The following is a 26,756-nucleotide window of genomic DNA, read 5'->3' on the forward strand; positions in this document are numbered from 1 at the left end:
TCTGACATCCACGCCAAGTCCGTTGTCTGGTCCCAGCAATGGGTCAGGACGCACATCCTGGTGTGGTGGCTGAAGTGGAAGTGGAACACCATGCTTCATAGCGATGTTGTGTAACACACAACAAGCCATGATTATTCTACAAACCTAAAAACGGTGAAGAGATGATCAAAAGCTAGAAAAACTAAATAAAATAAATTGTTGGAATTAGATTATTCTACAACATGTTCTCCATTTTTCAAACCTGAATAAAACAAGTAGTCCTACTCACCTTCTCTGGCTTGTAAAGCAGCTTACCACCTGCTGTGTCCAAACACATCCAGTGTCCCTTCAGAATACCGATGGTTCGCTCAATGGTGGAGCGGGTGCGTGCGTGCCTCTGGTTATAAGAGGCCTCTTGTACCCCTTTTCCACCAACAAGAACCAGGTGCTGGTTCGGAGCTAGAGCTAGTGCCGGTTCGGAGTTGGTTCGACTGACGAGCCTCCAAAGAACCGGTTTGCTTTTCCACAGGCTAAAAGAGCCAATGCAGAGCCAGGTCTTACGTCACAGCTACGTCTCATCTTTCTCAGCAACGTTAGTGCGGCGGCGCCAAACACAAACACATCATCAACAATGGCGCACGTTGCTTTGCTATTGATGTTCATGGCTTTGCGGACCTACATCGGCATCCAAACACGGCGGATCCAACGTGTTCGCGCGGCTCACCATTATTTGTACAGCCGGAGATTACAAGCGAGAGTAACGGCATGTACATAACATTTATTTTTAACAATAAGATGCCGACTTTAGCCTTAGATTTATATTTTAGATCGCGTCCATCGTGTTTAGCTGCTGTTAGCTCGATTAGCTGCTATTTGAAAATGGCGGTCACAAGTTTCTCTTCAGTCTTGTTGGCCACGGTAACCCCGCCCCCAGCCTCTGACGCAAGCGGTTCTTTCTTGGCTCCGTTCTAGACCCTGCAATGATTTGGTGCTACTTAAGAACCAGTTTTACTGGTTCGGAGCTGGTGCTTTGGCGGTGGAAAAACAAAGAACCGATTTGAAACTAGGCTCTGGCTCCGAACCAGCACCAGCTCTGCCTTGGTGGAAAAGGGGTATTGGTGCGTCTGAGGCTTTGTTAGTGGGGTCATTAGCCAGGGCAAGGGCATACGCCCTGAAACAAGTCATTAATGAAGAAACCCACTTTATGAAACAAAAAATTGGAATTTGAAATAACTCAACGATGCTTACCAATGAGCCATGCGTCTCCAGCAGCTCCTTGTTCCAGGCGCATTCCCACAGAACTGTTTTGCATAAAATAAGAGTCATGTGCACCTCCTGGGAAGCAGGAGACCACGTTCAAGAGATGGTTGACGGAGTCGCAGATGACTTGTACATTGATTGAGTGATATTGCTTGCGGTTGAGGTATGGGAATGGGTCTGGTGAGGGTGCTTAATGCGCACGTGAGTGCAGTCTATTGCCCCGATTACGTTGTGCAGACCTGCAATAGAGTAGAACCCTCTCTTGACCGGCAGCTGTTGTTGTACTGTGTAGGGGAAGAAAATATATTGTGTGGCCAGTTGATCTATTCCATCCACAACTTATGGGAGAGCGCGGCTACTGGATGGCTGTGATATGCCCACCTGGTCTGCTAACTCCCGCTGAAATGTCCCAGTGGCTAAAAATCCCAAGGTGGAGAGTACCTGCACATGGGGTGGTACGGGATTGGACCTTTGGGTATGGCTTTGCAGCGCTGGCTCCAAAGTATCACACAGCTCCATTAAAACGTGTCTTGGAAGCATAGCCCGTCCGATCAAGTACTCATCAGTATCCGCAAATAAATCAACGTGGTCCTCAAAGATGCATTCCCTTCTCAGAGCACGCTCGGCCATGTCATCAAGCAGCAATAGATATGCCATTTTGATAGCATGCCTGATATGCAGAAACAGGCCCATTTTGGCCCTATAAATAGCGCGATCAATTACCAAATAACGCAGGATTTAATCTGCTTAATTGCTAATGTAATTGCAGTGTTAGTGTTTCTTTGCATACTGTGATTTTTTTTTTCCAACAAATGATCAGAAATACATCACGGTAAAATACTATCATTGTAAATGACAGTAGAATTAAATAAAATGCAGTAACCAATTATTTGGAGCAAACTGTCATCACTCAAATGTGCGTAAGAGTGCTCTTGAGTGTGCGTCGATTTTTTTTCTTAGCTAAGAACAAATCCAAGATAAGATAACATTAGTGAATGTCAGAATCTTTGTAAAAAGTGCGTAAGTGGGGTTTAAGAACACATTTCTTCGTAAGAACAGTTGGTGAATGAGGCCCATTGTCCTGATGGATGGTCCAATGCTTCAGCTTCCTCACTGACGGCATGACGTTTTCTTCTAGGATTTTCTGATACTTCAATGAATCCATCTTGCCTTCCAAACGCTGGAGGTTTCCAGTGCCAGAGGATGCAAAGCAGCCCCAAAACATCACCGAGCCACCACCATGCTTAACTGTAGGCAGAGTTTGATTTTCAGCATATGCTTCATTCTTCTTCCTCCAGACATACCGCTGATCCATAGGGCCGAAAAGTTCCAGTTTTGTTTCATCGCTCCACAGAACAGAATCCCATCACTTCTGTGGCTTATTTATATGATTTTGAGTAAATTGGAGCTGACTTTTCTTGTGCTTTTTTGGGTCAGTAGTGGTGTACGTCTTGGAGTTCTGGCATGTGTTTAGTTCACGCCTTAATGTGCAAGCTGAAACCTTAGTGCCTGTTGCCACCAAGTCTTACAGTGTTTTTCAGAAATCTGGTTGCAGCTGTTGATAGCTGCCTTTTTCTGCCCCGTCCAGGTAGTGTAACCACTGTTCCTTTAACTTTGAACTTGAAAACTATGGGCCCTATTTTAACGATCTGAAACGCAAGTATCAAGCGCGAAACGCAAGTAACTTTGTGGGTGGGTCTTGGGCGCTGTTACTATTATACTGGCAGGATAAATGACTCTTGCGCCCGACGCAAATTTAAAATGTGTTGGTCTGAAGTAGCTTCATTATTCATAGGTGTGGTTTGGGCGTAACGTGAAATAAACCAATCATCAGCGACATCTCACATTCCCTTTAAGAGCAGGCGCGCTTGTTCCATGGCGGATTGCTATTATAACGGCGGATTTGCCAGGAGCGCGCCAGGAGCGGTTCAAAGCCGAGGAGACTGACGTTCTCGTCAGGGCCGTAAAAGACAGAGAAGTTACATTGGGGATGGGAGAAACCCACCCAAATTAGCTTCGGTTAAACAGGCATATAATAATTTGGGTAAATGTGTAAGCTAGATTTATGCCTATTTTTTCACATCTACATGGACACAACAATGATTTCCCTCGTGTGTTAATATTTTTCCTTGTAATAGTGTATGGTTTTCTAAAAATGAGAACTTCTGCGTCTGTGTGTAGGTGAGATAAGCAAAGTGTATGCGCGTTGTGCACATGCTACATTGATTATGGCCAAACATGCACCCTTAAAATAGCATATGAATAACATGCGCAATGCGCCACTGACTTTAGACTAGGTTTTTCCTAAAAAAACCTTGGGAGAACCCAGGCTCAGTCGGGGGCCAGTTCTTATCTGGCCAATGAGCGAACAGTGTATGATCACTGTCACTTATGATCCAGGCAGCATTAAAGGTCAGAAGTCAGATTGGTCATGTTGATGAGGCCTTCACGGGGCTGATGAGGCCTTCACGGGGCTGATGAGGCCTTCACGGGGCTGATGAGGCCTTCACGGGGCTGATGAGGATGGCGCTTCAGGGATGCGTCATGGATGGGTCCAGGTGCAGGTCCACCATCTGATCTGTATACGGCCGGGGTCCAGCTGACTTCAGTAAACAGGGAGAGACTGGTTGAGACTTCAGGACTGCGTTGTCATCATGTCCAGGCACAGGTCCTTCATCGGATCTGGATACGGCCTGGATCCGGCCGACTGCGGTAAACCTCGGATAAAGAGAGAGACTAATATTAGCGTAGACGCCATTCTTCTTATGATGTAACGAATACATCAGGATTTATGGGAAGTATTCCCGTTTCCGGCTGACCTAAACTATGCAGCCTAATATTGAATTATAGAAGTCTATAATGTGTTATGTTTATGCTAGGTCAAAGAGATGTGTTTTTAGTCTAGCTTTGAACTGACAGAGTGTGTCTGCTTCCCGGACAATGGTAGGAAGACTGTTCCAAAGTTTTGGTGCTAAATAGGAAAAGGATCTACCACCAGCAGTCGATTTTTTTTTAAATATTCTAGGTATTATCAACTGGCCGGAATTTTGAGATTGCAATAGATGTGAAGGACTATAATGCGTTAAGACCTCGCTCAAGTACTGCGGAGCTAAACCATTTAGTGCTTTGTAAGTAATCAGCAATATTTTAAAATGTATTCTATGTTTAATAGGGAGCCAATGCAGTGTTGACAGAACCGGGCTAATATGGTCATACTTCCTGGCTCTGGTAAGAACTCGAGCTGCTGCGTTTTGGACCAGCTGTAATTTGTTTATTAAGCGTGCAGGCCAACCACCCATAATAGCATTACAATAATCTAGCCTTGATGTCATGAACGCATGAACTAATTGTTCCGCATTTGTCAATGAGAGCATATGACAGATTTTAGATATATTTTTAAGATAGAAAAATGCGGTTTTACAGATACTAGACATGTGACTTTCAAATGAAAGATTGGTATCAAAGAGCACAGCCAGGTTCCTAACCGACGACGAGGACTTGACAGAGCAGCCATCAAGTGTTAGACAGTATTCTAGGTTATTACGTGAGGAAGTTTTTTTTGTCCAATAATTAGAATCTCTGTTTTTTCAGAATTAAGTAGTAGGAAATTGCTAGTCATCCAGTTTTTTATATCAGCTATGCATTCCGGTAATTTTGTGAATTGGTAAGTTTCGTCAGGGCGTGAAGAAATATAGAGCTGAGTATCATCAGCATAACAGTGAAAACTAATACCATGCTTCCTAATGATATCTCCCAAGGGTAGCATGTACAGAGTGAACAGCAGTGGTCCTAGTACTGAGCCTTGTGGTACGCCATACTGAACTTGTGATCGATGAGACATCTCTTCATTTACTACTATAAACTGATAGCGGTCAGATAAGTATGATTTAAACCATGCTAATGTAGTTGCACTAATGCCAACATAATTTTTGAGTCTATTTAAAAGAATGTTGTGGTCAATAGTATCAAATGCAGCACTAAGACCGAGTAACACTAATAGCGAGATACAACCACAATCGGATGATAAGAGCAAATAATTTGTGACTCTGATGAGAGCTGTCTCAGTACTATGGTACAGTCTAAATCCTGACTGGAAATCCTTGCAGATATCATTTCTTCCTAAAAAGGAACACAGTTGTGAGGATACCGCCTTTTCTAGTATCTTTGACAGAAAAGGTAGATTCGAGATCGGCATGTAATTGACTAATTCTGTACGATCAAGTTGCGTTTTTTTAACAAGCGGTTTAATCATAGCAAGCTTAAGTTTTTGGTACATATCGTCGCTGCCCGATGAAACTCACGTATGTCCAAAACGGTTACTTTTCAGGAAGTGAATAAAACACCGTATTTCAAAAGCAGTTGAATGTAGCGTTGTCATACTTGGTACGGCATCTTTAAATGTAACCATATTCTTGCCAGTGTAATGATATAATCCACATTTGACCAAAATTGAGTTTAAATGGACATACGTGCATATTTTACAGTAACGGTGGTCGATACGCGTTCTTCCGATCATTAATTAGAATGGCCAAGTCGCGTTTCATATTGACAGATAAATACGTTCGGTTTATTAAATAGCCTACGTCTTAGTTTATTAAATACGCTTAGTTTATTTAATATTAATTATAAATGTATTAAATGTCTCTTGCAAACTATGAAGGGACAATGAATCAATACACTGACATGGTAATGCTAGACAGATACTTTGTTTGCAGTCCTACCGTAATTTTGTCACTCCTAGACGTACGTTTGGCGTCAGGGGGGAAACGTTTACCTCGATGAAGGAAAGTCATTGTCTCACCAGGCTATGTTTATTTGGCAATGTATTGCAGAAAAGATGAAAATGAAGATGCAGTTCCAGTAAACTCTAGTTACCAGTTCATGTTTATTCTTCAGGTGATTCAAGCAATACCAACTAATCAGACTCAATACTGACATTACAGGTGGAATTAAAAAATAGCAACAGGCCTTAAAGGGATGAATTTCTTTTTTCTGCTGAACACAAAAGAAGATATTTTGAAAAATGTCTGTAACCAAACAGTTGATGGACCCCACTAACTTCCATAGTAGGAAAGAAAATTACTATGGAAGTCAATGGGGTCCGTCAACTGTTTGGTTACAGACATTTTTCAAAATATATTTTCTTTTCAGAAAAAAGAAATACATACAGGTTTGAAACAACTTGAGGGTGAGTAAATGATGACAGAATTTTCATTTTTGTGTGAACTATCCCTTTAATGCAAGATTTTAATCATGTATTTCCGGTCAGAATTGGCTGATAGGAATTCCAAAAATTTCAACAGATAAGACCAAGTCATTTTAAAACATGCACATAAACAATTACATGACAATACACAATAAATAGAACATTTAATTAATAAATTAATCAGTAAGTCAGGACAGCCCATTTATCCAGGTAGAGAAATTGCATCACTCATGGTCAAGTGCATTGTAAAATGGATGAAAGTCCTTGGGTAAAACATGTTTCAGTTCTTGAAGGTGCTTGAACTTCAGGGCTTTAATTTTTGGGGCGGATGTATAGAGTGGGGTCACGATGACACACGTCTTCCTCAGGGATGGGGATGTGAAGGGTTGCCAGTTGTCAGAGTGTTGTAATTTAAACTCCATACTGCCATCCACATTGTATCTAATAGATAGATTAAAGAAAAGAAGGGGGGAGGGGTGTTGGGGAACAAAGGTCACAGAGATTAGAGGGAACCAAAAGCATGTTTAGATTTATGAAACAAAATATTTTAATATGATATGGCTAATGTTTCATGTATTTGTGAAAAAGTGTGTTAAAAAACAAACAAACACCTGACTGCTCGAAGGTTATGCACCGTAGGATCTCCAACTTTGCTACCAGGTCGGACTGACTTACAGATGTTGACTTTGCTGAAGTCTTGGAAAAAGCTGTAACCAACATACTTCACCTCGTATGGTTTTGGACTGGAACGAGCTCCTCGAATAACTGCAGCATACTCAGCTGGAACATGTATGTCACGGTTTCTCAACTTCCTCTCAATCACACTGTGCACAGAGTCACATTCCATTTGTGTGTGACCTCTTTCAAGGTACTTCTGTGTCACAAGTTTCTTTTTCTCAGTAGCAAACTTTAAGAGGGCATTGCTCAGGACCAGATTTCTGTTTTGATAACCACACCCATCACTCCAAAGGATGAATTCATTGTAAGTGGGGTGTGCTTCAAGGTAATCCACAATGCAGGAGGCGAACTCGTTGGCAGAGACCCCAGCTTCACCCTCATGCCAAAGGTAATTTTTTGCTTCATGTGATGCCATATTGTAGACGGTAAAATTATGGACACCAAGCTTCATTTTGTAGTAGAGGGCAGACGCTTGAAGCTTTGGGCACAGGAGAAGGCCCTGCAGATCCATGCATGCAACCAAGGTGGTGTTGTTTGCAAGTTGTTTGTCCTTTACCTTTTCTGCTCGTGCGTCGTCCTTTTTAACACAATGTTCCTCCCACACGGCAGCCTCGATGTTCCCGGCTTTGAAGGCACAGCAAGTGTCACACTGATCTTTCTTCGGATGGAACAGAGAAAGATTTAAATTGTTGAAGGTGTTAGTGAATACTTGCCGTGACAGAGGCTGGATGCTGTGGTCTGCACATGATTGCTTATACTGTGTGTGGAGATGACTGATGGACTTGAAGAAAGGCTCTAGGTACATCTTTGATGAGGAGGACCTGCAGTAGTGCGATGGAACTTTTGGCAGATCCAGAAGGAAGGTCTTTAGGAAGTCCTGCTCCTCTGTCCTTACACTCACTCTCGCCATCTTCTCAGGACTTTCCCCTCTTCGCCCAACCCACTTTAAAAAAGTCCACTGCTTGATGCCAAGTGTAGACAGGAACATCCTTTGACAAACTCTGAGCCTTTTACCATCTACACATAAACAACAAAAGAGAGATGCTGACCTCCGAGATTGAACCGCTTCTGTCCGGCGCCGCTTGACATCACTCACCTCCACCGATGTTTTCACATACATTCTCCTCTCTTTCCATTCCAGTTTCCCCCAAAAATACTTGAAAATTTCCTCCCTCTTCCCTTCATCAATTTTGGAGCAGTGTAGTTTGCTCGATTTCTGGCAGGACACAGACTGGCACCGGCCGCCCATTTTTCTTTCTTCTTTGATGACAAATTCATTTTTTTTCCGTCCAAGATTAGATTAGATTTTTAGATTAGATTCAACTTTATTGTCATTACACAAGTACAGGTACAAGGCAACGAAATGCAGTTTAGGTCTAACCAGAAGTGCAATAGCAGCAAGTGCAGGATATACAGTGGTTCATAAGTGCAGAACATGGATATGTACTGAATAAATATAGAGTTGAATACTATTATAAACAAAAATTTACAGATAGATTGTCCTATGAATATAATATACAGATAACTATTACTGTGAACAGAGTTTACAGCTAGATATGTACTGAATATAATAATATACAGATGGCTATTACTATAAACAGAATGTTTACAGATAGATATGTACTGAATATAATATACAGATGGCTGTTACTATAAACAGAATTTTACAGATAGATATGTACTATGAATATATATACAGATGGCTGTTACTATAAACAGAATGTGAGCATAATATACAGATGGCTAATACTATAAACAGAATTTAACAAATAGATATATGTATAAGTTAGGCTAATGAGCAGTATAACAATGGATTTAAAGTAGTGCAAATAAAGTTTGGACAGAAGCTATCCGAGTGAAAGTGCAGTGGAAAGTAATTGCATATTACAGTTAAGGTACGATATTGCAATGTATATATAAACAGTCGGTACTGTAAATAAACAGTCGGCAGTGCAAATTGAGCATATTCCAGTCAAGGTAGTAGTGCAAGATGCATATGTAAACAGTTGTTACTGTAATAACAATCAGCAGTGCAAATGAACATTATAGTATTGCAAATAACAAAATGGAGGCAGGTGTGAGGAGGGAGAGCCGAGTCAATCAGTATATGAGGGGAGTGGGATCAATGAGGGTTAGAGTTTAATAAAGAGACAGCTCTGGGGAAAAAACTGTTCTTTAGTCTGCTGGTCCTGGTCCGGAGGCACCTGAAACGCCTGCCGGAGGGCAGGAGAGAAAACAGTCTGTGGGCTGGGTGAGAGGAGTCCTTAAGGATGCTGCGAGCTCGATGCAGACAGCGTTTCCTCTGGATGTGCTCGATGGCAGGTAGTGGAGTCCCAGTGATGCGCTGGGCGGTTTTCACCACCCGCTGCAGTGCCTTGCGCTCTGCAACAGAACAGCTCCCATACCACACTGTAGCACAGTTGGTCAGGATGCTTTCTATTGCACAGCGATAGAAGTTCACCAGGATAGTGGAGGAAAGCTGATTCTTCCTCAGTGTCCTCAGGAAGAAAAGGCGCTGGTGAGCCTTCTTGACCAGGCTGGAGGTGTTGGTTGTCCAGGTCATGTCCGCCGAGATGTGGGTCCCCAGGAACTTGAAACTGGAGACACGCTCAACAGCCATTCCATTGATGTGGATGGTGTCGTGTGTGCCTCTTGACACTTTCCTGAAGTCCACGATGAGCTCCTTCGTTTTGGTGGTGTTGAGGAGCTGGTTATTTTCGGTGCACCATGTGGCCAGGTGCTTGATCTCCTCCCTGTAGGCAGTCTCATCGTTGTTGCTGATGAGACCAATCACCGTAGTGTCGTCCGCAAACTTGACGATGGAATTAGATCCGTACACAGGCTTGCAGTCGGAGGTGAAGAGGGAGTAGAGGAACGGGCTTAGCACACAGCCCTGTGGTACACCAGTGTTGAGTGTGATGGATGTGGAGCAGTTGGAGCCTGATCGAACATTCTGGGGTCTGTTGGTCAAGAAGTCCAAAATCCAGTTGCACATGGAGGTGTTGAAGCCCAGGTCTCCAAGTTTGGCTATTAACTTAGTTGGGATGACAGTGTTGAATGCTGAGCTGAAGTCAACAAACAGCATGCGTGCATAAGTGTTCTTATTGTCCAGATGTGTGAGCACAGAGTGCAGTGCCATGGAGACTGCATCCTCTGTGCTCCTATTGCTACGGTAGGCAAACTGGTGTGAGTCCAATGTGGATGGTAGAGAGTCTTTTAGGTGTGCCAGGACCAGCCGCTCAAAGCACTTCATTACGATGGGTGTGAGTGCTACAGGGCGGTAGTCATTAAGGCACTTCGGGCTGGAGTGTTTTGGCACTGGCACAATGGAAGTGCATTTAAAGCATGTTGGTACAGCTGCTTGGGCAAGAGACAGGTTGAAAATGTCTGTAAAAACCCCAGCGAGCTGCTCCGCACATGCCCTGAGTACGCGTCCAGGGATGTTGTCTGGTCCAGCAGCCTTGTGCGCGCTGATCCTGCTCAGTGCATTGCAGACATCTGTGGAGGAGAGTGTGATCGGTGGGTGGTCAGCTGAGGATTTGAGCTTGGTGGCAGTTTCTCTGTTGTCTCTTTCAAAGCGAGCATAAAAGTCATTTAGCTCGTTCAGGAAGTTGACATCAGTGGCTGCGGGGGTGGAGTGAGAGGGTTTGTAGTCACTGATGGCCTGAATGCCCTGCCACATGCGCCGAGGGTCAGCGTTGGAAAAGTGTCCCTCTATCTTAAGCTTGTAGCAGTGCTTGGCCTCTTTGATGCCCCTTTTCAGATTTGCTCTGGATGTACTATAGGCTTGTGCATCTCCTGATCTGAAGGCAGTATTGCGTGTCTTCAATAGGAGTCGCACTTCCCTGTTCATCCATGGCTTCTGATTTGGGTATGTGGTGATCTGCTTCTGGGTTGTAACACTGTCAATGGTGGTATTAATATAATCCAGTACAGAGGAGGTGTAGCAGTCAATGTCCGTGTGAGAGCCACTGGTGGCTTGAGAAGCAAACATACTCCAGTCTGTGTGTAGAAACCTTTCCTGGAGTGAGAAATCTGCCCCCGCAGGCCACACCTTGATGGTCTTCACTGATGGCTTCACGCGATTGATCAGAGGTGCATATTTGGGGGTGAGGAACAAAGAAAGGTGATCTGACTGTCCCAAGTGGGGGAGGGGTGTCGCGACGTAAGCTTCAGCCATGTTTGTGTAAACATGGTCTAAGGTTTTGTTTCCTCTGGTGTGACAGGAAACATGCTGGTGAAATTTCGGTAGCACTGACTTTAAGTTTGAATGATTAAAATCACCCGCAACAATAAACGCAGCTTCCGGGTGAACGGTCTGTTGTTTACTGATGGCTGCGTGAAGTTCTTTCATAGCAAACTTGGCATCAGCATCCGGGGGAATATAGGCTGCAGTTATAATAGTGGAAGTGAACTCCCGCGGTAGATAAAACGGTCTACATTTAACCATGAGAAACTCAAGGTTAGCTGAACAATGTCTCCCAACAATAGCAGAGTTTGTGCACCAAGCTTTGTTAATGTAAATGCACAATCCACCACCTCTGGTCTTACCGGAGCCATCTAATGTTCTATCCGCCCGGAATGTATGGCGTCCCGCTAGCTCAATAGCGTTGTCCGGTATTCCGCTGTTTAACCATGTTTCCGTGAAAATTAGAACATTACAGTTCAAAAGTCTCTTGCTGTATGTGATGTTGAGTCGAATCTCCTCCATTTTGTTCAACAGCGACCGTACATTGGCAAGGAAAATGCTGGGTAAAGAGAGCCGGTGTGGTGTTAGCTTTAGCTTAGCTCTTAGTCCTCCGCGCTTCCCCCGCCTTTGTTTACGATCTCGCCGGCGCCTGCGAGCACTTCCGCCCGGCCGGGCAGAGTGCATAGCCTCGGGTGATCTGGCGATCTCAGGAAGGAGTCGAAGGTTGTCCATAAAACTGTCGGAAATTCGCAAACCAATATCCAAAAGCTCACCTTGGGTGTACGATGTTAAGGCACAACTGTTCTGGACGAACAGACCCGAAATGAGCAAGAAAAATACTGCTAAATTACAGAATCTGGAGAGACCGCGAGCCTCGCGATGTACTCGCGCCGCCATCTTGGATCTTTTAATTGGATAAGATTGGCCCCTCATTCTTTTCCTTTTCTGGATGTTACCCTCCCAAGTGTCTGGGTTGGCCCTCTTCCTTGACCTTCCCCGATTATCAATGGCACCTTCATATGATTAAAAGAAAAATAAAATAAAAATGATGTTCTACAAATGCACATTTCTCTTACATGGTTTCTTAGCATGTGGATATACAGTATGTGTGTGTGTGTCAGTGTGTAGGCATGCATTTAAGTTTGGCATTGCTGTGTGTGTGTGTGTGTGTGTGTGTGTGTGTGTGTGTGTGTGTGTGTGTGTGTGTGTGTGTGTGATGGGTAGGTTTAGGGGTAGGGTTAGTGTAAGGGGACAGAATATACAGTTTGTACTGTATAAAAACCATTAAGTCTATGGGGAGTCCCCACAAAGATAGTGAACCAGACGTGTGTGTGTGTGTGTGTGTGTGTGTGTGTGTGTGTGTGGCTGAGCACACTAGTAGCTGACAGAAATGTAAAAATAATGACAATAAGTTACTCACCTTCATTGACAGGTATGTAATCCGGCACATTTTCTGGATCGTGTTCAAGTGAGTCTTAGAATAATAAAGAGGAACACATTTAGTACAACGAATGCACTGTTCACATCATTCAGATATAAGATTGCATTCATTTTGACTGGTAATCGATTAAATATGCTAGATTTGTAATTAGTAATGGGCTTTAGTCTTTAAGTCCTACTCAAAACTAATGTGAGGTGGAGGCTGTAGTATAGTCTAATCTGAGAACAAGAAAAAGAATAATAATAATACTTACCCTCACTGGCAGCTATTTCGGAATGATTTTCTTTATCACTTTCCAGAGAATCTAACAACAATAAAGATAAAATGCATTTAGCACACTGAATAGCCTACAATGTTTGAATAATTCAGAACTGAGCTTGCATCAGTAGCTTTGACCAGCAAATGTACAGTAACTATACATTTTGAATTCTCTGTGATTAAAGGGATAGTTCGGCCAAAAATTATATTACCCTCAGAAGGCCTTCGTTTATCCCCCTGGAGCCAGATGGATTACTTTTGTGAAGGATGCATGCACATTTTGGGACTTCAACGATGTGGACCCCATAACTTCACATTATAACCACTGAAAGATCTAAGACATTTTCTAAAATAACTGAAAACGTGTTCGTCTGAAAAAAGATTGACATATGCATCTCGAACGGCTTGAGGGTGAGTAAATCATGGCTTAAATATCATTTTTGGGCGAACTATCCCTTTAAAATGTTTTAATTTAGCCACATACAACAGATGCAACAGCAGTTTGTTGGATCAAGGGAACCAAAATAACATGTGTGACAGGCTTTCATCTTAATGTGCAACACGTCAATAGGCTTTAGGTTGCTGTATAGGTAGCTGCTACTGGGAGAAAATAATTTAAGCCTAAAGTACCTAACGTTAACTTACCCTCATTGGCAGCTGTCTGAGAACTGTCACTTTCAAGTGAATCTAAGAATGACAGAGAGGAAAACTAGTTAACATTTCAGTAATGAATACAATGTAGAATTAACTGTTTGGCTGACTCAATTCAATTTTCCTACAAACCTTCCTCCTCATTGTTGACCCTCGCAATCGCCTCAATAACAGCCCTATCATAGTTAACATTCATCAATTCACACAGCTCCTTTACAGAGACAGACATCCTCCCAGCTAGAAATTTTTTGTTCTAAAAATGTTCTAAGAACATTAGCATGTATTGTTCTATAAATGTTTTCAGCGGCTAGTTTTAGTTTTGTTCTCAGAATGTTCTTTTAAAAGTTTGGAGAACATTCTTTAAAAACATTATTAAAATGTTTAGTAGTAACATTCTTTTAACATTATTCTCTAACGTTCTTAGAAAGTTTTCAGCGGCTAGTTTTAGTTTTGTTCCCAGAATGTTCTTTTAAAAGTTTGGAGAACATTCTTTAAAAACAGTATTAAAATGTTTAGTAGTAACATTCTTTTAACATTATTCTCTAACGTTCTTAGAAAGTTTTCAGCGGCTAGTTTTAGTTTTGTTCCCAGAATGTTCTTTTAAAAGTTTGGAGAACATTCTTTAAAAACATTATTAAAATGTTTAGTAGTAACATTCTTTTAACATTATTCTCTAATTTTCTCAGAACGTTTTCAGCGGGTAGTTTTATTTGTGTTCCCAGAATGTTTTTTTAAATGTTTAGAGAACATTTTCTAAAAACATTATTAAAATGTTTAGTAGTAACATTTTTATAACATTATTCTCTGACGTTCTTATAATGTTTTTAGCGTGTAGTTTTATTTTTGTTCCCAGAATGTTCTTATAAATGTTCGGATAACATTTTTTTAAAAACATTATTAAAATGTTTAGTAATAACGTTCTTATAACATTATTCTCTAATGTTCATAGAACGTTTTCAGCGGGTAGTTTTATTTTTGTTCCCAGAATGTTTTTTTAAATGTTTAGAGAACATTTTCTAAAAACATTATTAAAATGTTTAGTAATAACATTCTTATAACATTATTCTCTAACGTTCTTATAATGTTGTAAGCGGATAGTTTTATTTTTGTTCCCAGAATGTTCTTTTAAATGTTCGGATAACATTATTTAAAAACATTATTAAAATGTTTAGGTGTACCATTCTTACAACATTATTCTCTAACGTTCTTAGAAAGTTTTCAGGGGGTGTTTTTATTTTTGTTCCCAGAATGTTCTTTTAAAAGTTCAGATAACATTTTTTTTTACAACATTATAAAAATGTTTAATAATAATATTGTTAGAACATTATTTCTCCTAAAAGGTAGAATAACATTCTCTAAGAACACTCTAAAAATGTTTTGTGATGATGACCTTCTATAAATGTTTAATCATAACATTTTTAGAACATTATCCCTTTATTCTTATAAAGTTTTTAGCAGGAAGTTTTATTTTTATTCTTAGAACGTTCTTCTAAAAGTTAGGATAACATTCTCTAAAAATACTCTTAAAAATACTACTTAACATTCTTATACATTTTTTAGTGGGAAGTTTTATTTTTGTTCCCAAAATCTTAAACATAAAAAATGCTTAGCTATAACATTGTTAAAACATACAATTTTATTAATCTCTAAAATAAAACAAAAATCTAACAGGTTTATGAATGGCATTCACATAAATTATTAGAAGTTCTGCGTACAGTAGATGCCCAACATTAAATGAAGAACTCAGTAAAGTCCAATGTGCAATCACACGTCTTGACTGCTGTTTGCTCAGAGCGCTCATCATCAGTCTTTGGTTGTCTTGGTTCTTGCAGAAAAAGAATAAAGTCATCTGCATTAATAGGTGTTCTACTGTTCTTCTCTTCTTCTTTTTCAGCTGCTATCCCAGTTAGCAGAATTGAGCTCCATTCTCTGTGTGCATGGTAGAGTTTTTCCTCATAGCCTATAAAAGAAGATCATGCAACAGTGTAAACAAAAATAATACAAATACATATTACATATTAAGATCACAAGCAATATTGACTTTGAAAACTTTCAAAATTAGCCAGCCTAATTATTAATCAGAAATTAGATTAGTTTATTTAAAAGTATAAATATGATACCTTATGAGTATCTATTTTGTTTCTGTAATTTAAAACATATACTTAATCCATTATATACATGTTAAAGGGATACTCCACTTTTTTTTGGAAATAGGCTCATTTTATAACTCCCCCAGAGTTAAACAGTTGAGTTTTACCGTTTTCGAATCCATTCAGCCGAGTTTCTGATATTTAGAAGAATGTCAGTAACCAGACAGTTTCTGGTCTCATTGACTTCCATAGTATATATTTTTTCCTACTATGGAAGTCAATGAGACCAGAAACTGTCTGGTTACTGATATTCTTCCAAATATCAGAAACTCGGCTGAATGGATTCGAAAACGGTAAAACTCAACTGTTTAACTCTGGGGGAGTTGTAAAATGAGCCTATTTCCAAAAAAAGTGGAGTATCCCTTTAATAACACAACTAGAGGCTAAATTATTTTAACAAACTACAAACTTGGCTTGAGAAGTGTGAACCTCGAACTCAGGTAGCCTTGAGCACAGCTGCAGCATGTCACAGCACTGCCCACGATGCTTTTGCTCTGATGTAACAGCTCATTTTCATCAGTTATATTGTCTATGGATTGTTACATTTCTTACAGATTTCTGCTTGTTTTAAATCAGATACAGATAAAGTAGTACTGCATTTGAGATAGAACAATTTCTAGTGTGATTTAATCATACCTGTGAATCGTCTCTTTGCTATTAGCTAAGCTGTAAGTTTTAGTTACTTCAAAAGCAGAAAGAAAAATATGCTATAACTTCTGTTTCTTATTGAGAAATCACAGGACAGTGTTGACACTAACTTTTTGTGCTCCAGTAGGTTTCTGTGTGCGCACAATCTGCATGTTAAATGTGAGCTACTGTCTGTGCATATGAAAGCTTGTTTCCGCCATGGAATACAATTTTTAAAAAAGGTAATTGCGAATCACAATTCAAACTTTTTTTTCTCAGAAGTGCGAGATATAAACTCGCAATTGGCCGTTTGAAAGTCAGAATCACAGGATAAATTAGTAAAACCTGAGAAAAAAAAGCAATTCTGGCTTTTTTTTTTTTGCTGTCGTTTCTATATGAGAACATTAATGCACTTCATCAATACAGCTGCTCTGAGAGTCACTTCAGCAGCATTTTAGCTTCATTTGAGAAAAACTATCATCATATCATAAAACACAGAGAAACTCAAAGGTCTACACGGCAATCCGTCAAATAAGTTTGGTTTAACCTTTGAAGAACGTTTTGCTTAAATAATTACATTTTAAATAATTGGTTATAGCAATTTAATTAAACCATTCAAATGGAATCAAGAAAACAAAAAAAAATGTACTTTTGGGAGATGCGAGAGCGAAGTAGTCCAGTGATAATTAACAGGTAGCCATGGTTAATGCAATTTGCAAAGACCCGCCCCCTTTAGTTACTGTTGCTATGTCCAACAAGCCATGGCGCTCTCACGCCACACATCATGTTGTCACGCAATGAAAAATACATTGCGGATCACAGAAAAAACGCTGAAACGTTTAAACGCAGAGACAAGACAGAGCAGGTTACTTTTGATATGAAAGTTGAAACAAAGTCTCAACGTTTAATTTGTGTAATTTTTTTAGAAAAAAATATTTTAAGTAAAATAAAAATATAAAAAATACCTGTCAATCAAACTCCCTCGAAGGGTGAATTCTGAGGGGAGTAAAAAAGACAGCTCACAATTCTGATATTTTCTTGCAATTGTGTGTTCTTGCCTCACAATTCTGAGAGAAAAAAAACAACTGTAATTTTACTGATGGAAACAGACAGTAAAAAAGTGGACTTCAAAGATTTCTTATTCTGTAGCTCCCTGTGGGATTTTTTTGACAAGTCCATAAAAATGCATCCATCCATGATAAAAGTACTCCACACGGCTCTGGCAGGTTAATAAAGGCGAAAGGTGAAGCGAAGTGATGCGTTTGTGTAAGAAACATATCCATATTTTATATTTTAGGGCTGGGAATCGATTAAAAAAAGTAACTGATTATTTACACAATTTGCTGTAATTAAATGCAATTAATTGCATTTCCCCCAAGCTTGTAATCATCAATATTTAAACTTAGAATAACCTAATTAAACAACAAAAAGGAAAAAAAGGAACAGAAAATAGCCCTGTATTAAAATAATATTAAACATCAATATATCAATATATTATTATTTTCAATAATCAATCAACATAATAAATTTAACAATTTATTATTATATATTTTTTTTTCTAATTATCAAAATAAAACATAGTCCTACAAAGCTATTATTACAAGAGCATGTGATCAGAGCAGGTAATTTTACCATTGTTGTCAGCATGACTATACCAGCTCAGTAGGGCTATTTCACAGAAGTCTACTACTGAGAAATTTCACGTTATTTGACTTTGCTTTTCCAGTGCATGATCGGTACATGATTGGAGCGTTTGGGCCGTTAACGACAGAGCAGAACGCGCAGCGCAAACACGGAGCAGAACATTGAGCAAAGAGCTCAATGTTTGCTCAGTGTTGTGTGTGTGTGTCAGTGCGCCGACACACACACACGGAATGGAGAGCGCGGAGCGGAAAAGACCCGGTCATGAAAGCTGCGCGAGAATAAAACCTGATCGCCAAACATGGAGGGGCGGGACGGCATATTTTGCAGCCTTTTCCGCAACAGGAAGTCATTAAAATGAGGCAAAAAAAGTGCTGCGTTAATTGCATTTTTTTTATAAACTCGTTAAGCATCTCAAATTAATCGCGAAGATTAACGTGTTAATTCCCCCAGCCCTACCATATTTATAATTTTATCGACTTAAATAACTAGCTTCCAGCAGACAGCCATATGCAAGTCAAATTACGCCCAAAGAGTTAGTCAACGCATCGATACGCATACGCGCCTGCAAGGCTACGCATCACTACACTTCGGCCGCCATATGCGTCTATGAGTAGAAAAATGTGTCGTCCCAGTTTTTGATACGCGACGCACCGTTGTATGCAATACTATGCGTTGTTGGTGGGGGCAAAACTGCAAGTTGCTTGCGTCCGACGTGTTGACTATAAAAGGCTCTTGTCGGTGCATGACATAGGAGTAGCATAAGCTTTGACGGCTCTCGCGGTTCAAACAAACAGGGCTAGGCAATAAATTCAAGCTCCTCCCACATTTCTCTTTATATGATTCTCTTTAATGATAATTTTTCTAAAAATCTCTGTGGAAAGAAAGTCAGATATAAATCTGGGACAGATATAAATCTGGCACGAGGGAGAAAAAAATAGATCATTTTTATTTTGGAGTGCATTGTGCGTTTAAAATTGACTACGGTTTTATAAAATGCAGTGGATACTTACTAGTGATGGACTTGTTTCTCTGTTGGTGCCTGTTCTGCTCCGTAAACATTGGTCCAATGCTTGATCTTAAGAAAATGTAAAAAGTGTGTTAATGTGTGTTAACAGACTATTGATCTGGGTGACATAGGACCATTTTTTATGTTTTCCTTAAGTGTTAGGCTATATAAATCTGGAGAACCCTTACTAACATTAACCATGGTTTTGCAACACTAACTAAATGGTAATAAATTATTGTAATCAATCCACCATAAAAATATTGTTTCTACACTTTACTATAATAAAAACCATGGTTAATTTAGCAAAGGACCCTGGGAACATGTCCTAAAAAGAACAGCTCATCCAAAAATTAGACTCTCTATCGTTATTTACCGGTACTCCATGTTGTTCCAAAACTGTATGAATTTATTTTGTATAACCTTAATTAAGATATCTTGAGAAATGACTTCACTGTTTTTTTGTTTTTTTTTTCATAAAATGGGTTCCAATGTTGTTTAATTCCCAACATTCTTGTGTTTCACAGAAGTAAGTCATACAGGTTTGAAAATAATTTCATTTTGAAAGGACATTTATGTTATGTATAAAGACACAATGTTCTCAGTTCCCTCATTGTAAAGCTCCAATGCTGAGGTTTATTTTATTTTATTTTTTCAAAATGTTGCAAGTAAAATGTTCTAATTGTGTTAACTTGTCACATTAGAAGAACGTTTTATGGTGAACATTCAACATCTCATCTCTCAATGATATCCTCAAAACATTTCCCTAACGTGACAGAGAGAATGTTCTTATTTTGTTATCATGAAACATTGGGACAATGTTATATTGAGATCATTGTACAACTTTAACTTTAGCAACATTCCCAAAATATGCTCAAAATGTTGCAAGTAGAATGTTCTTCTTTTGTTATCATGAAACATTGGGAACATTTGTTTCCATAAAATGGGTTCCAATGTTGTTTTATTCCCAACATTCTTGTGTTTCACAGAAGTCATACAGGTTTGAAAATAATTTCATTTTGAAAGGACATTTATGTTTGGGTCAGCTAGGCCCATAAAAACTCATATCAAGAAGACAGGTACAATTTTGACTGGAGGGTTTGGACCAGTGTGCCTTTGAGCAGAGTTTACATGTTCTGCCTCTATTTCACGTGTATTTTACTATGACAATACTCACCGCAACTGAAGATCATGTGGCTGGATAATTTATTCCCAAAATTCCTGGATAATGGGAAACACACACATACAGCAATATTATTAGCTATTTGTATTTACTTACTAAAAGAGACATAAAAAGCTTGCAAATTTTTACTCACCAGCTCAAAAACATATTATGATGATGACTCATCATTTTGACGGTAACGTTAAGCCGATATCCCGCGATCATTCAAAAGCCTAGTTTTCATAGTGTGGTTCGAGTTCCTCTCTGTATAAAGACACAATGTTCTCAGTTCACTCATTGTAAAGCTCAGACTACGCTGAGGTTTATTTTTATTTATTTTTATCAAAAACTAACTTAGCTGACAATATTTAGCCTAACGTTACACATGCAGCCTGAAACATTGACATAATATCGATATTGCTCTAGTCGCATTTAAAATTAGCTTCTCAATTTAACACACTATATTTTGATGTAGCAGAATGTATTTTTATATAAAATAAAGTTATTTACCTTCCGCAGCTGCAATATGTCCGTTACACGTAGGCTACGTTGTTAAAATTCGTTGTCCATTTACATCCCGCAACTCGCTCAAAATAAAAATGTAACAGTACGATGCAAAATAATCCATGTTTTAAACAATGTAAAAGCCACAGAACCGAAGAAGGCTAGTACTGAAGATCCTCCCGAGCAGCAGCAGCGCGCACACACACACACTCTCACTCTAACAGACGAATATTCAAACTTCAAACTTGACCAGTAAAAGGCGCGCATAGCTGCCATTGGCCAGATTCCTGGATGACAGTCTGAATAGCCAATCATGCTCAAAACAACTCGAAGAGACAGCCAATAATGTGGTAACATTGCAATTACAGGAAAAGATTACATGTTTTAAAAGAAAGAATATGAAAAAAATGTGCACGGCTATTTATTTAGTTGTATTTGTAAGCTGGCTGTTATATTTAATCAATTGGTTAAATGGTGTCTTCATTGCAGTGCATGATAAATAAAAATAAACTTACAATAACATATAAATAATAATAATAAATTACACAAATAATATATACCATGTATAACAACATATATTTACCACTGCTCTGCCAAACAGCAGTTTAAAAGAGCAAACATATTATATATTAAACAGAGCAAACATGTAGGCTATTCATATACAATTCTGTATACCTACCTACATGAAAAACTAATGGATTGGTATCATGGTAACATTAGAGTTACATTCATGTGACCCATAATGATCCTTTTGCACTTTAACAAAATATTGACCTTTCCTTTAGAAACACTCTTATGCCTAATAATGTCAACTTGCTTTTCACCCTGTGTGGCACAGTTACACAACCTGTTGGTTTAGGGTAAATCCTCTGTCCAACACAACACTTTGGTAACATTGGCATAATTCTATACAAGTTGCAACATATACCCCGGGTTTCACAGGCAAGGTTTAAGCCTGTAGTCCCAGACTAAAATGCACGTTTGAGCTGTTTTACCTGAAAGCAACTTGCACTGACATATCTTAAAATATGTCAGTGCCATTGTTTTGTCTCAAGATGCACACCAGTAATGTTTCTTTTTCTTTTTTCTAAGGCACATTTTTAAAAGCTAATTAAATGCACTAAGGCCTAATCCTGGCTTAATCTAAACTCTGTGAAACCGGGTCTGGGTTAGAAATTAAGGGTTAAGGTTAACCCTAACCCTAACCCTTGTCTACAGACTTTTATTTAACAGCATGGATACTCCAAGGTGTTGACTGCAGTGGTTAGGCCTTTAGCGTTGATACAGGACGAATAACTTCTTACTGTGACAGTCTGTAATGTATTTTAGCAAAGAGTGTTTGTATGGATTGTCCCTAATTAAGCTAGAGCTATTGGTGCATTCAAGTCATGTCATAAAGATCGTATTTACAAGTTGAACGCCACCACAATGATGAGAATATGAGTAGGAAGCTCAGGATTTTCTTTAACCCTGATCTTGAAGAGTTAGGGGTGTGTCAGTGGGAAACATTGTGGGATACCACTATACTTAGGTATTTAGCAGTGACAATGAAGTAAGCTAATGCCTGCACAAAATATGATAGCATTAATATGTAACAGTATAATATGTGATGATAAAGTTTACAGTGGCTTCAATAATTTAAAACATTAAACAAAATTGTAAAACCTCATGAATACAAACTTCCCAGGAGGACTTAAATGCACCATATGTTCCATCGTGAACCCTGTTGGCCTGCTGTCAGACCAGCAAGCTCAATTTAACAATAATTGTGTAGTTTGATTGCTAAATGTTACATTTAAAATGTTCTAGTTTTGTTAACACGTCACATTACAAGAATTTTTTTTTAAAACTCTCAGGTCTCAGTGATATCCTCAAAACATTTTACGAACGTTGATTTGATAATGTTCCTCCTCTGTTATTATGGAACATTGTGCCAATGTTTTACTGAGAACATTATATAATCTGTTATCTCAACAACATCCTCAAAACATCCTTAAAATGTTGCAATTAAAATGTTCTAATTGTGTTAACACATAACATTACAAGAACGTTTTATAAAGAACATTCAACATCTCATCTCTCAATGATATCCTCAAAACATTTTCCTAATGTGACAGAGAGAATGTTCTTCTTTTGTTATGACAAAACATTGGGACAATGTTATATTGAGATCATTGTACAAACTTTAACTTTAACAACATTCCCAAAATGTCCTCAAAATGTTGCAAGTAGAATGTTCTTCTTTTGTTATCATGAAACATTGGGACAATGTTATATTGAGATCATTGTACAAACTTTAACTTTAGCAACATTCCCAAAATATGCTCAAAATGTTGCAAGTAAAATGTTCTAATTGTGTTAACTCGTCACATTAGAAGAACATTTTATAAAGAACAATAAACATCTCATCTCTCAATGATATCCTCAAAACATTCTACAAATGTGACAGAGAGAACGTTCTTCTTTTGTTATGACAAAACATTTAGACAACGTTATTTTGAGATCATTGTACAAACTTTAACTTAAACAACATTCCCAAAATATGCTCAAAATGTTGCAAATAAAATGTTCTAATTGTGTTAACTCGTCACATTAAAAGAACGTTTTATAAAGAACAATAAACATCTCATCTTTCAATGGTATCCTCAAAACATTTTCCTAATGTGACAGAGAGAATTGTTCTTCTTTTGGTTTTATGAAACATTGGGACAATGTTATATTGAGATCATTGTCCAAACTTTAACTTTAACAACATTCCCAAAATATGCTCAAAATGTTGCAAGTAAAATGTTCTAATTGTGTTAACTCGTCACATTAGAAGAACGTTTTATGAAGAACAATAAACATCTCATCTCTCAATGATATCCTCAAAACATTCTACAAATGTGACAGAGAGAACGTTCTTCTTTTGTTATGACAAAACATTAAGACAACGTTATTTTGAGATCATTGTACAAACTTTAACTTTAACAACATTCCCAAAATATGCTCAAAATGTTGCAAGTAAAATGTTCTAATAGTGTTAACTCGTCACATTAAAATAACGTTTTATAAAGAACATTCAACCTCTCATCTCTCAATGATATCCTCAAAACATTTTCCTAATGTGACAGAGAGAATGTTCCTCTTTTGTTTTTATGAAACATTGGGACAATGTTATTTTGAGATCATAATATGGTCTTATCCAGATTGCTCTTTTTCAGGAGGGGCTTGACAACTGCAGTTTTTAGGGAGTTTGGAAAACTCCCAGAGAGAAGTGAAGCATTTACCACTTCTAGAAGATCTGCTTCTAAACTGTTTAACACACTTTTGAAAAACGATGTGGGAAGTGTGTCAAGAGCGCAGGTTGATGGTTTAAGGTGCTGTACGGTTTCTTCCAAAATTTTGCCATCAATTTCTTTGAAATCAGACATAGTAACTACTTTCTCAGGTGGTTTGATCTGTCTGACCCCAGCGCAACTCAAGGATGTGCTGATCACCTTTCTGATATTATTGATTTTCTCAGAGAAGAAAGAAGCAAACTCACTGCACTTGCTGTCTGAGAGCATTTCACTGGGAATCTGGCTTGGGGGGTTTGTCAGTCTCTCTACAGTAGCAAAAAGAGTGCGTGTGTTGTTTAAATTGCTGTTTATAATATTTGAGAAGAAAGTCTGTCTAGCTTTGCCTAGTTCCATATTGAAAGCATGAAGGCTGTCTTTGTAGATGTTATAATGGACTACAAGTTTTGTCTTCCGCCACATGCGCTCTGCTTTTCTGCATTGTCTTTTCATATTTTGCACTGCTGTTGAGTTTCTCCAAGGTGCCTTTTGTCTGCCACTCTTCTTCCTGACTTTAACAGGAGCAATATCATCAATTACACCTTTAACTTTTGAGTTAAAAGAATCAAGGAGAAAATCAACAGAGTCAGCAGATATGCTTGGTGTTAAGGATATAGCCTTCATAAATAGGACACTAGTGTTCTCATTTAAGCATCTCTTCTTGACAGACACAGATCTAGCTTCAGTGGCAGGAGAGATCAATATATCAAAGAAAATACAGAAATGATCAGACAGTGCTACATCCTTAATAACAATCGATGAAATGTTTAGACCCTTACTGATAAGTAAATCTAGAGTGTGTCCACGATTGTGTGTGGGTCCATGTACATGCTGAGTCAGATCAAAAGTTTTTAAAACAGTTTTGATTTCTTTTGCCATATTGTTTTCTCCATTATCTATATGGATGTTAAAATCTCCAGTAATGGCAAAACAGTCAAACTCTGAGGTAATTGTTGATAACAGTTCTGTAAAGTCCTCAGCAAAGGCTGGAGAGTATTTTGGAGGCCTGTAAATAATGAAAAGTAAAATGCGTGGAGCACCTTTTAACGCAATACCCAGATATTCGAAAGACAAGTAATTCCCAAATGATATTTGCTTACATTGATAGATATCTTTAAAAAGAGCAGCTAGACCCCCACCTCTCTTAACAGCTCTGCAGACACTCATAAAAGTAAAGTTTGGAGGGGCTGCTTCATTGAGGATTGTTGCACTGTAGCTGTCTTCTAGCCAGGTTTCATTTAGAAGCATAAAATCCAGGTTGAGATAAAATCCACATAAAATCCACATTAGAAGAACGTTTTATGAAGAACATTCAACATCTCATCTCTCAATGATATCCTCAAAACATTTTCCTAATGTGACAGAGAGAATGTTCCTCTTTTGTTTTTATGAAACATTGGGACAATGTTATTTTGAGATCATTGTACAAACTTTAACTTTAACAACATTCCCAAAATATGCTCAAAATGTTGCAAGTAGAATGTTCTTCTTTTGTTATCATGAAACATTGGGACAATGTTATATTGAGATCATTGTACAAACTTTAACTTTAGCAACATTCCCAAAATATGCTCAGAATGTTGCAAATAAAATGTTATAATTTTGTTAACTCGTCACATTAAAATAACGTTTTATAAAGAACATTCAACATCTCATCTCTCAATGATATCCTCAAAACATTTTCCTAATGTGACAGAGAGAATGTTCCTCTTTTGTTTTTATGAAACATTGGGACAATGTTATATTGAGATCATTGTACAAACTTTAACTTTAACAACATTCCCAAAATATGCTCAAAATGTTGCAGGTAAAATGTTCTAATTGTGTTAACTCGTCACATTAGAAGAACGTTTTATGAAGAACAATAAACATCTCATCTCTCAATGATATCCTCAAAACATTCTACAAATGTGACAGAGAGAACGTTCTTCTTTTGTTATGACAAAACATTAAGACAACGTTATTTTGAGATCATTGTACAAACTTTAACTTTAACAACATTCCCAAAATATGCTCAAAATGTTGCAAGTAAAATGTTCTAATTGTGTTAACTCGTCACATTAGAAGAACGTTTTATAAAGAACATTCAACATCTCATCTCTCAATGATATCCTCAAAACATTTTCCTAACGTGACAGAGAGAACGTTCTTCTTTTGTTATGACAAAACATTAAGACAACGTTATTTTGAGATCATTGTACAAACTTTAACTTTAACAACATTCCCAAAATATGCTCAAAATGTTGCAAGTAAAATGTTCTAATTGTGTTAACTCGTCACATTAGAAGAACGTTTTATAAAGAACATTCAACATATCATCTCTCAATGATATCCTCAAAATATTCTACAAATGTGACAGAGAGAATGTTCTTCTTTTGTTTTTATGAAACATTGGGACAATGTTATATTGAGATCATTGTACAAACTTTAACTTTAACAACATTCCCAAAATATTCTCAAAATGTTGCAAATAAAATGTTATAATTTTGTTAACTCGTCACATTAAAATAACGTTTTATGAAGAACATTCAACATCTCATCTCTCAATGATATCCTCAAAAAGTTTTCCTAACTTGACAGAGAGAATGTTCTTCTTTCGTTATAATGAAACATAGGGACAATGATATTTTGAGATCATAGTACAACTTGTTATTTCAGAAACATTCCCAAAACATCTTTTGAATGTT

At 38.3% G+C, this 26,756-nt stretch overlaps 1 long non-coding RNA gene across 1 annotated transcript; it reads right to left on the bottom strand.

Moving 5' to 3' along the window:
* Nucleotides 1–15,275: 15,275 nt before the first annotated feature.
* LOC311287022 lies at nt 15,276–21,249 on the bottom strand. The gene is made up of 5 exons (XR_014626676.1): nt 20,759–21,249; nt 20,403–20,512; nt 20,264–20,307; nt 19,094–19,158; nt 15,276–15,622 (listed from the first exon to the last, which is right to left on the bottom strand). It is a non-coding gene; the product is annotated as an uncharacterized lncRNA (long non-coding RNA).
* Between the last annotated feature and the right edge of the window lie 5,507 nt (nt 21,250–26,756).

This window comes from Rutilus rutilus (genome assembly GCF_951802725.1).
Source record: "Rutilus rutilus genome assembly, chromosome: 3".
NCBI lineage: Eukaryota > Metazoa > Chordata > Actinopteri > Cypriniformes > Leuciscidae > Rutilus > Rutilus rutilus.